The sequence below is a fragment of the Mesocricetus auratus genome, unplaced genomic scaffold, assembly GCF_017639785.1.
Source record: "Mesocricetus auratus isolate SY011 unplaced genomic scaffold, BCM_Maur_2.0 Super-Scaffold_100003, whole genome shotgun sequence".
Lineage (NCBI taxonomy): Eukaryota > Metazoa > Chordata > Mammalia > Rodentia > Cricetidae > Mesocricetus > Mesocricetus auratus.
This window is the reverse complement of record NW_024429188.1, coordinates 86,882,126-86,894,702: the sequence shown is the minus strand read 5'-3', so window position 1 is coordinate 86,894,702 and position 12,577 is coordinate 86,882,126.

Sequence of the window (12,577 nt, the reverse complement as noted above, 5' to 3'; positions counted from 1 at the left end):
CCTAACAATGAAGTTGTCCTAGTCTCATGATTAAAATGCCATGACTATACCCCAAATTACAAGAAGCTTCATAATATAATTTTATATATAGCTTATATTTTAATTTCCTTACTAGTTCCAAAATGCACTTGCTTATTATATACCTATTAATACCTTTTACTATAGAATATGCAGTTATTTTCTTTCTGTGAGTTTTGGGTTCTTTAAGGGATTAGAAAAACTGTCCAGTAAAATAAATCAGCTAAGGGCTAGAGAGTCCATTCAGCACAAAGAACCTTTGTTGTTCTTATAGAGAACCTGAGTTCATTGGTCACAACTATCCATAACTCCAATTCCAGATACCTTTCTGGTCTCTCCCAGCATCAGGAATGCGCATGGTTAACATACATACATGCGGGAAAACATCCTTACACATAAAAAAAAGAAAAATAAAAAAATACAAATGAAATCAACTATTAGATTTACCTGATTTTCCTTATGTTGCTATGGTGCTTGGTCCTCTGATCTTTTTATATTTTTAAAATCTTGAAGTTAGACATAAAGCTTAAGGAATTCAGCTTAGGTGTTTTTATGGGTGTAATAAATTCACAGATGAGGCCATGTGTATTGGGCATTGCATCACACTGAGAAGCATGTATTATGGGGTTGCCTTCCATCTCAGTGAGGGGGTCACTGGGTTAATGGATGACTTGTCTGTAAAGATGAATGTCAGCTTGTTCTATTGAAAAGCTAGCCCTTTCTCCATTTTCAGATAGGAAGTAATCCATAAGGATGATACTTTTACACTAAGTAAATATGAACTCTACATCTCTCTATGTGTTCATTCACTTTGATGATTCTTGCCCAAATCAATGATCTTAATGGAGTTCTAATTGTTGCCTACTCTTACGTATTTTGAAGGGTAGTATGGGTTTTAATAAATGCTTTGCTTGATTCAGAGTCTAATGGACCTGTTGCATCTGATTAGTTTTTCTATTTAATCAAATCAACCAACTATGGATTCTTACCACTCTTGAATCTCACTAGCCCAATAACAACTGGCAAAAGTATAGCCATTAATGACTGTAAATAGGATGGGAGTCATATTTAGCTATAAAGTTTTCAAAAAGAAGTATCTTTTGGATGAAAGCACTATCAAGAAGTCAAAACTCTGAAGAGCAAAGGACTTGCCCGTGCTAGTAGATTACTGAGATAAAGGATGTGGGGGAGGAATATGGGCAAAGTTTACATGTATGTTTAAGCCCCAGTGAAATTTTATCCTGTGTCTCAGAGTGTGCCTAAATCACGGGCCACAAAAAAAGTGCCTATATAGACTTCGTGGAAAGGCAGTAGGCAAGATGGCTGTTAAAAACCAAAAGTAGTGGTAGGGTCTAAGAAAGAAGTGGAATTCTCATGTTTAAATTAAACTCTCACACCAGTTATAATATTGAAAATGGATTTATTGTTGCAGATATTTGGATATTGTAAGAAAAGACATAATAAAATGAAACATAGAAATATTAGAATGGAAAAAATCAAGGAATAAGTGAAAACTGTATGTAGTACAAGGCATCTATTCATAGGCCTAATTTGTCTTATTGAGAATGATTTTGAAAAGTTTGACCTGGAAAAAAATAAGAGTTTGTATATATCATGCTCCAAAACTAATGGATAGGTTTCAGGCTTCATTAGAGAGGAAAGGGTCTCATTATGTCTCCATGACTGACCTAGAACTAATTATGTAGACCATGATGGTCATGAATTCACAGAGATCCTCCTATTTTTCTTCCTCTGTAGAAATTAACAGTTTGTGCCATACCTGGCAAACGCAGGTATAAAGGGAGGCTTTTCTTTGCTAGCCGCTTTGGTTTATCACCAGCCAGTCGCATGGGCTCTGCCACGTTGTAGTCCCCAAATAAGACACAAGATGCTGTATTAATTATGAAGCTGTTGGCCTTGCTTTTTCTTATTGGTTAGCTCTGACTTAAGTATTTACCCCATAATTGTTAATCTAAGTATTTCTCTTACTGGAGCAAAGTTTCCAGGATTCTTATCCCTATGGCAGCTACATCTTGACTCCCTGTGTTTCTCCTACCCAGAGTCCTCCTCGACTCCTAGTCTCACCTATCTTGCTTCTCTATTGGCCAACAGTGCTTTATTGACATATACACAGGACTTCCCCCATCATCTCCTCTTTTCTGTCTAAACAAAAAGAAAGGTCTTAATTTTAACAAAGTTAAATTATATATAACAGAACAGTTATCATGTAAGAACACAGTTACAATATTTTGTCTATTAACATTTAGCAAGATTTAAAGAAAATATCATCTATCCCATGCTTGTGAGTCCAAAGTCCTATATGTAGCTTATCTTTTATCATAAATAAAGAAAACTATAATTATAACTATCTGTCTTCAACTCCATCAAAGACCACAGAAGGATAATATATAAACACTAGGATTGACAGAGACATCTTGCTGACTGGAGAGTCACCTGAAGTTTTTCTGTAATGTTGGGGCATCCATCTTCAGCCCATAGGCCACAGTGTGTCTGGAAGACTTCTCAGCAAAGCAGAAAATTTCAAACTGTCCATCTGCATCGGCTATCTGTCAAGTCATTTTTCTGCATCCTGCAGAAAGTCTCGTAGACTCTTCCATGAAGCAGGAACCCTGTAAGACTGAGTTCAGCAGTCACTTTCCTGTGGGTCCTGCATGTCCAGATTATACAACAACAGTCAAGCAGTACAGGCAAGAGCAGTTTCTTGCCCAAATGGCTAATCTTGCCATGTTGAAAGCAAACTCCATAACAAGTTTCTTCGATGCCCATCTTCCTCTCAGACGTAATTGGTGCTGCCAGGAGCAGACATTTCTCACTGTCAAGAAAAACCCTAAACCATTTTAAATGCCATTTTCTGAAGGTCTTTGAAAGGTTTGAAGACTATCTATCTCAAATATATCTCTGCATATCTAGAAAACCTAACTTACCTAACTATAAGATCTGATTATTATAAATAACTATCTATAGTCTGTATTTAATTATGCATTGCATTTTTAAAGATCAGTATAAGCACAATACTTAATCAAGAGGAGAAATATATGCATCACAAAATTGACCTTGAATTTGCATCAATAAATGAAAAACCATACCAATACAAACTACTCATTTCCATACCATAGTCCCCTTTTTCCTTTAAAAAGAGATTGGTTGTGATAATTAACCAATTACAAACAATTCCATTCAAATGAAAACAAAGATTTATAAACAAGATGGGAATTAGGACGTCGCTCATTCCAAACTGCTTTGTGCTGGAAGGGGGCGCTGTTCATACCATGGGGATCACGACAGAAACGCAGAAACCTGTATAAGTCCTTAGTTTCAGGGTCTGTAAGACTGCATCATCTTGGCTGTTTTAGATGTTGAATCACTTGGGCCATTGCTTCCGGGGGTCTTGGTTCATCAAACCACAGAAGCCTGGAAGGAATCCTCAGCTTTTCATTTTCTGTAGAAACATAAACAAAATCTCCTTTCCAAAGTAACATATCCTTATACTTAAATATTGAAGTCAAGGCATTTTTAAAAGATAGAAGTTGAATTAATTCAGCAGCATTTATAACCAAGTGTACTTTAGCAGTTGTTCCTTCCTGAGCAATCAAAAAACTGAAAAGCACAATAGCGTACAATCTCCAGACTCTGTGTATTTTCCATCTTTACGTGGCTTATTTATTTATCTGTTATTATTATTATTCTATTTCTAATACTTTTATTTATTTTTCTCTGAGACAGGGTTTCTCTGGAAATCTGCCTGCCTCTACCTCTGTAGCAAATCCTACCGGTGTGTGCCACCACAGCCGGCTTCTCTATTGATTTACCACTATGCTGTTTCCTTTTCTCTCTCAATCTTACGTATATTTTTAAACACACTGTAAACCTTTAGAGGTTTTTCTTCATCCAAGTCTGACTTTACTGTAAATCTTTATGTTTTTCTGACCACATGTCTTATCTCTTAAAACAGTGGCTGTTTAAACTGCAGTTTTTCCAAGATGGCAGGCATAAGTGTGATTCCAGCTCACTGTCTCAGTCTATGCTGAGATTCAGGAAAAGCTTTTGGCTTAGAGATGTGGTCACTGCCACTTCCAGCTGTACATACACATCTTTGAATTGTTAGCAGACTCTCAGGTGGGCAAAACAGAGCCCACCTGAGAAAAATGCTGCTACCAAAAAGCCATGCTTCTCTCTGTTCTTTTGTTTCTAAAATTCCTTTAAAGCTTTTGTCATTCTACTTGGAAATTCAATCCTGCTTCTGACACCATTTTGTAAAGGGAGGCTTTTCCTTGCTAGCCGTTTTGGTTTATCACCCGCCAGTCACATGGGCTCTGCCACGTTGTAGTCCCCAAATAACACACAAGATGCTGTATTAATTATGAAGCTGTTGGCCTTGCTTTTTCTTACTGGCTAGCTCTGACTTAAGTATTTACCCCATAATTGTTAATCTAAGTATTTCTCTTACCGGAGCAAAGTTTCCGGGCTTCTTACCCCTATGCCAGCTACATCTTGATTCCCTGTGTTTCTCCTACCCAGAGTCCTCCTCGACTCCTAGTCCCACCTATCTTGCTTCCCTATTGGCCAACAGTGTTTTATTGACATATACACAGAATTTCCCCCATCACACAAGTATATCTTTTTCTTCACACATGAGTCCTTAATAGAGGGACCAATGCTGGTGATGGCAATGATGAGATGATGGTCTAGGTGGCAACTTGTTCTCAGTAAAGATGAAACAAAGTGGGGCTAATGAGATGGCCCGGTAGTTCAGAGCATTTGTTGCTCTTGCAGATGACCCAGGTCCAATTCCCAGCACCCACAAGGTAGTTCACAGCTGTTCCTAATTCCCATTCTGGTGATCTGATGACAGTGCCCCTCTTCTGGCCTCTAGGGTCATCAGATCTCTCTCTCTCTCTCTCTCTCTCTCTCTCTCTCTCTCACACACACACACACACACACACACACGGTGCACATGAAAATACATAAATCAATTTTAGAAATCAAGGAAAGTTGTTTCATGTTTATCTGATTGTAGATAAATGTAACGAAATTTCCATACAGAATGAAATACTGCAGAGTTTATATGTGACCCTATTTTGTCACTTAATGTTCTTTTTCCACAAAACACCTTTCAAATTTGTAGCTGCTGCTCTTCACATGATTAGGATATATCTTGAAAATTTTCTTAACAAGTCACTCCTCACTTTTGTGTAGTAATGTCTGAGAAAGCAATGAATACTAAGGGAATCAGAGATGCATGGAGTTGCAAGGAAGACACACACATATTTTAAGTCAGATTTGAAGAGTGCTGCTAAAATGATAATACACTAAATCTATCATAACACCAGGGGAATTTATATTGCTGGATCCAGCTCTATATTCTGGAAAAATAAGTTCTTAAATGTGTCACATTTATCACCCAACTTCTGAAGTTGCACATCTAGACTAAAATATGGGAACTTTTATCTGGGTGGTGGTGGCACATGCCTTTAATCCCAGCACTCAGAAGACAGAGGCAGGTAGATCTCTGTGAGTTCAAGGCAAGCCTCATCTACAGAGTGAGTTCCAGGACAGCCATGACTGTTACACAGAGAAACCCTGTCTTGAAAAACAAAACAAAAAGATGGGAACTTTTCTTTTTCCTTATTTTCCCAAGCATTGTCTTATATCTCTTTCTAACCAAATACCAATCTAAGGGCAGAAGGGCATAACTGGTGGAGACTAAATATAGATAAGGCAAATTATGTATTTTACAACTTTGGCTGGAAATGACTGTTTAAGTGAGTAGCTCATTAACCCATGGGAGTGAATTTTTAATGGCGGCACTTCAGTAGAAAGATTTTTCATTAATAATTCCATTTGCTAAATGTCTTTTATGTGCCAGGAATTTAATAGATGGTTTTAGTACTGAGTTTCAGATTATTGTCTCTATGTTTCGCTACAACCTGACAAAGAAAGTAGCATTAACTTCTTTTATAGTTAAAGAAACAGGTTCATAGAGTTTAAGTAACTTGTCCATTGCCACCACACAGAAAGTGGAAAGTCTGAGATAGGAACCAAGGTCTGATCCAAAGTCTATAATTTTTGCCTTATGCTAGATTGCCTCTGCTGTTTTTGAATAATAATAGTCCTGAAGAAGGTAGGGAACATATATCCATATGATACAGTAATATAGACAGACCACTGTTAATCTTTGTTAAAAATGCATGGATAAAAAAAACAGAACGGTCATGATATAATCATTATGGCACCATATTCCAGGACATTCATTGTTTTTCCCTGAGTTGTATGTTTTTTTCTTTTGTTTTTTTGAGAGAGGGTTTCTCTGTATTGCTTTGGAGGTTGTCCTGGAACCTGTTCTGTAGAGTTGTATGTATAGATGACTGACTAGATGCTTCTCTGTGTTTCCTTTCAAAACCACCGCTATGACAGTCTCTCTCTCTCTCTCTCTCTCTCTCTCTCTCTGTCACACACAGACACACAGACACACACACACACATTTGGCTACCCTGAATATCTATTGTTCACTGTTTACTGTGGGTAGTCTACTGGCTATGAGTGATACTTGCTATATACTGAGGTTCTGGCAGTGTCAAAGATATATCAAAAGAGGCTTTTGTATCTAGAAAATGCTGCTGCCTTGGAGTCATCTACCATGAATTTGGTGCACATGTGAACTCACAGTACACAAAGTCAGCACAAATTCAAGCCAGAAAAAAATATCAAGTTGAACAATTGGAAATGGACATAAAGTCCCACCTGTATCCAATGAGCTGTTTGCAACTGACACATATTGCTAGAGGAAAAGTCAGTTTTCTCAGATGTATCAACAAACACACCCCTGAGCAGGTCTCATGCTCAGGAACAGTTGACCAACAAAATGGACTCCATTTTTCTTGGTGCATCTTTTGTTTTGTTTGTTGAGGGGGCATCAAGAAATTGTGTAGGTAGGGAGGAAGAAGATATGGGATGAGTTTGGGAAATGGAAAGAATATGGTCAAAATATATTGTATACATTTTTCAAAAGAAAAAGAATCTGTCTTCAAGGAGAAGATATGAAGAAAAAGAAGATGAAGATGAGGAGGAGAAGGAGGAAGAAGAAAAGGAGGAAGAAGAGGAAGAAAAAGAAGAAGAGGAGGAGGAGGAGGAAGAAGAAGAGGAGGAGGAAAAGGAAGGAGAAGGAGAAGAAGAGGAAGAGGAAGAGCTGGTCTGAGCATGGTGGCTCATGCCTTTAATTGTAGCACTTGATAATCAGAGGTAGGTAGATCTCTGTTAGCTTGAGGATAGCAATCACCAGAGAAACTCCCCCCTGCAGCAGATGGTAACAAATATGGAAATCCACGGCTAGACATTATGCAGAGTGTAAAAAAATTTGGAACACTCAGCCCTAAATGGGAGGTGTTTATCACATCTCTCCCTTCAGAGCTCATGGAAGAGAAGGCAGAAAGAGTGTAAGAGACAAAGCAGATGGGAGACATGAAGGAAACAGGTCTTCTAAATCAACAGGATTGATGCACATAGGAGCTCACAGAGACTGAGACAGCATGCACAGGGCCTGCACCAGATGTGGTCCTAGAGTTGAAAGAAGTGAATGCACGCCTCCATCTCTAACCCAGAACTTATCTTCAATTGACAACCACTTGCAAATGAATATTTAATTTTCTCCAAAGGAGTCTGGCGTGGCAAACAAACTGCTCTTAAAGGTAGTATGCATGCCCAGCAATAAACAAAACAGTACAAAACAAAAAATGAACTTTGTAGGTTCCTTGTCTCATGTTATCTCAAAGCTTTTCCTGTGTGCTTTTTTAGTTTCTCTCTCTGTCTCTGTGTGTGTGTGTGTGTACGTGCATGCATGTGTGTTATTCTTGCTACAGGTACTTTGGGTATATATTATAGGTTCCTTTTCAGTGTTTTTATGTGATTACTGTGGGTATTTGATCAAGTGGGTCTCAGACCTGTATCTATCTCTTGTGCCTTTTCTTTCACTCTTCTCCTTTGTTTTGTTTTGCCCTATTCTAATGTGTTAGTTTTATTTTCATCTTTTATATTATTATCCCTTAGAGTCCTGTTTGTTTTCTAATGAGAGATAAAGAGTGGATGCAGAACATGGTTGAACAAATGTCTTGGTGGTAATACGATTAGTCCTTTGAGTATATGCCCAAGAGTGCTATTGAGTAGATCAATTCCCAGCTTCCTGAGGAACTGTCAAACGGATTTCCATAGTGCTTGTACAAGTTTGTACTCCTACCAGCAATGGATGAGTATTTCCCTTACTCCATATACTCACCAGCATGGCTGTCAATTTTTTTATCAATCTTAGCTACTCTGACAGGTGTAAGATGGAATCTCAAAGTAGTTTTGATTTGCATTTCCCTGATGACTAAGGATGTTAAACATTTCTTTTAGTGTTTGTCAGCCACTTGAGATTCCTTATTTGAAAATCCTCTTGTTATATCTCCATTTAAACTGGATTATTTGTTTTCTTAATATCTAAGTTTTGGGGCTCTTTGTATGTTTTGGATATTAGCCCGAAATCCTTTTATGCAAGTTGATAATAATCTTTTCTGATTTTGTAGCCTGACACTTTGTCCAAATGATGGTGATCTTTGCCTTACAGAAGATTTTCAGTTTCTTGAGGTTCCATTTATTGATGATCTTAGTGCCTGTGCTAACAATGTTATGTTCAGCAATTCTCCTGTGCCATTGTGTTCAAGGCTGTTTCCTACTTTCATTTCTATCAGGTTCATTGTATCTAGTTTTATGTTAAGTAAGGTCTTTGATCCATTTAGAGCTGAGTTTTGTGCAGAGTACTAAGTATGGATTTGTTTGGGTTGTTCTACCTGTAGCCATCCATTTGGACCAGAACCATTTGTTGAAGATGCTGTCTTTTTTTTCCACCGTGTATTTCTGGCTTCTTTATAAAAATCAGGTGTTCATAGATGTGTGTATTGATGTTTGGGTCTTCAATTCAATTCCTTAATCAATGTGTCTGTTTTTATGTCAGTACTAAGCTGTTTTTGTGACTATAATTCTGTTATAATTTGAAGTCAGTGTGCTGGCTATTTTTAGGTCAACTTGACACAAGCTGGAATCATCTGAAAGGAGGGAATGTCAATTGAGAAAATGCCTCTATAAGTTTCACCTGTAGAGTATTCTCTTAATTAGTGATTTATGGAGAGTGCCCAGTCCATTGTAAGTGGTGTTTTCCCTAGGCTGGTGGTCCTAGGTTTTATAAGAAAGCAGGCTGAAGAAGCCATGAAGAACAAGTCAGTAATCAGCCTCCTTCCGTGGCCTCTGTATCAGCTCCTGGCTACTAGTTCCTGCCCTGTTTGACTTCCTGCCCTAAGGTCCTTTAATAGTGGACTATGATGTAGAAGTGTAAGCTAGCTAAACCCTTTCTTCTGCAACTTGTTCATGGTGTTTCATCATAGAAATAGAAACCTCCTCAATGAGGACAGAAATTGATACAAGCATAGTGAGGTATTGCTATGATAGCAGAGTACTTATTTGGGGAGAGTATGTCAGGAATTTGGGGCTAGTGTTCAGAGGTTGTTTAGCTGTTCTATGGGAGCTTGGAAGTTGAGAGGCATGCAGGTGATGGAAGTCCAGCTTGTGAATTTTCAATGGGAAGTTTGAGAGTTACTCAAGACTGTCAGGTCTGTTACATATTTACAACTTTCAGTTTAGATTCTGTGGTTCTGATCAGTCCGGGCTAAAGTGTCAGTCAGTCATCAATAAGAGACCAATACCACTGAAGTGAAACCTTTTTTTCTGGGACAATTGATGCTACTTAGCAGGAGCTGAGAAATTAGTGGTGATTAAGAAGAAACCAGCCTTATTGAGGCAAAAATCTTGTGTGGTTCAGAGGTGGTCAAGGTTGTACCTTGTGCTGCCACCTGAACTAGGTAATGTAAGAATCACCTGGTGATACTGATTTTGAAGGCATGAAGGGGTCATGGAGAGCAGCTGAGGCTTGGCACTGTGAGAGGATGGGAGAGGCTACTAGTGAAGGTGCAGCCTCAGTAGCATTTGAAGGCTTGGGGTTAAAAGGGTCGTGCAGAAGAATTGAGGCTTGGCACCATGAAGAGAACCTATGAGAAAGCTATTGGTGAAAGTGCAATCCAGTTGCAGTAGAAAACCCCAGTACTGTGGGATTGTCCCCAAGAACAGTGGTGGTGGTGGAGTGGAGCTGGCTGAGCTTAGAAGACAAGTTGTGCGTGAAGAGCCAAAGAAGTGATGTGATCTGAGATCCGTGGAGATGCCCAGAAAATCATGAGTGAGTCCCTGATATTAGATACTGAATAATTTACGCTGATGGAGTTTAGTCTTGCTTTGTTCAGATTGTGACTGTGCCATGGTTCTTCCCTCTTGAAGTAAGTATTTAACTTAATTTTGATATTTACAAGAGCCCACAGCAGAAAGAGTTTGAATTTTTAAAGAGATTCTGGAATTTTGTAAAGGCATTGGATGTGAAAAGAAACTAAATATTTTAGTTAGACTAAATTTTTGAGTGTTTGAATTTTAAAGATTGTAGAATTTTTAAATTTAAATGTTTATATTTTAATACCGGTATTCATGTGTGATCTTGGGATAAACAAGAAAAGAAAGATTATGGCTTAATAGTGATATATTTGTGTCAAGTTAACTAGGGTTAAATTGAGCTGGCTAGTTTTGTCAACTCATCGCCCCAAGCTAGATTCATCTGAAAGGAAGGCAACCTGATGAGAAAATGTCTCAGTATCTCAATAAGATTTGGCTGAAGGACATTTTTTTAATTAGTAATTGATAGGGAGGGCCCATTCCATTGTGGATGGTACTTTACCTGAGCTGATGGTCCTGAGTTATATAAGAAAGCAGGCTGAACAAGCCATGATGAGCAAAGCAGTAATCAGTATGGCCTTTGCATCAGCTCCTGCCTCCTGGTTCCTGCCCTAATTTACTTTAATGATGGACGACAACATGAAAGTGTAAGCCAAATAAACTCCTTTCTCACCAACTTTTTTTTAAAGCAATAGGAACCCTAACATGGACACCTCCAGCAGTTCTTTTATTGTTCAGGATTGTTTTAGCCATCTTGAATTTTTGTATTTCCATATGAAGCTTAAAATTGTTCTTTCAACGTCTGTGAAGAATTGTACTGGAAAGTTGATGGGGATTGTATTGACTCTGTAGATTGCTTTTGGCAGGATGGCCACTTTTCCTATGTTAATCCTACCAATACAAGATCATGGGAGATCATTCCATCTTTTGATACCTTTGCTAATTTCTTCAATGTCTTAAAACTTTTATCCATACAAGTGTTTCACTTGCTTGGTTAGAGTTACCCCCAGATATTATATGTTATTTTAAGCTATTGTAAAAATGTTGTTTCCATGATTCATTTCTCTCTCTGCTTGCCATTTTTATATAGGAGGGCTACTGATTTTTGTGAGTCAATATTGTATCCAGTTACTTTGCTGAAAGTGCTTATCAGCTGTAGGAGTTTCTCAGAGGAAATTTCAGGTTCCTATAAGTATACTATCTCATTAGGGAATATGGGTCTTTTTAAATTGTTTTTTTTCTTGATTTAACTGTGGTAGTACCTTCCTTATCTCTTTTGATTAAATTTAAAACCTATTTTGTCCGATATTAAAATGGCTATGCCTGCTTGCTTCTTAAGCACATTTTCTTGAAATGCATTTTACCTTCCTTTTACCCCAAGGCCATGTCTATCCTTGATATTAAGGTGTATCTCTTGGATACAGCAGAAGGATGCATCCTGTCTTTGCATCTGTTAGTCTGCATTTTTTTTCTAAATTGGGAAATTGAAACCATTGATGTTTAGAAATACCAGTGAGCAGCAGTGTTTATGTATTCTTGTTATTTGGTTGCTGCAGTATGTGTGTGTGTGTGTGTTTCTTTTGAATTGCTGCGCTGGGATTATTTATTCCTTGTGTTTTCTTGGGTGTGGTTAGCCTCTTGTGGTTTGACCTTTCCTTCTACTGCCTTCTGTATGTCTGGATTCATAGACAGATGTTTTATCATGGTATGTCTTATTTTCTCCCTCTATTGTTTATACTTTTTCTGGGTATAGTAGTCTAGGCTAGCATTTGTTGTCTTATAGTTTATAGAATACATATCTGGACCTTTCTGCTTTTTAGAGTCTCCATTGAGAAGTCAGATGTCATTCTAATAGGTCTGCCTTTATATGTTATTTGGCCTTTTTCCCTGTTGCAGCCTTTTAATATTCTTTCTTTTTTCTGTATTTTTAATATATTGCTTATTATGTGGGGAGAGTATTCTCTTTCTTGTCGAGTTTCTTTGGTGTTCTGTATGCTTCTTGTACCTTGATAGACAACTCCTTCTTTAGTTTAGGGAAATTTTCTTCTGTGATTTTGTTGAGAATGTTTTCTGGGGTCATCCTTGCAGATTTCTAGATTCCTTTTGCACCAGGTTTTGTTTTGTTTTGTTTTGTTTTTACACCTAACCTCGAAATGCCAGCTAAGACTTCTAGAATTAGTGGATATATAGCCTGAACTGGCCATCTTCTTTGACCAGATTGGTGACTAGCTCAACT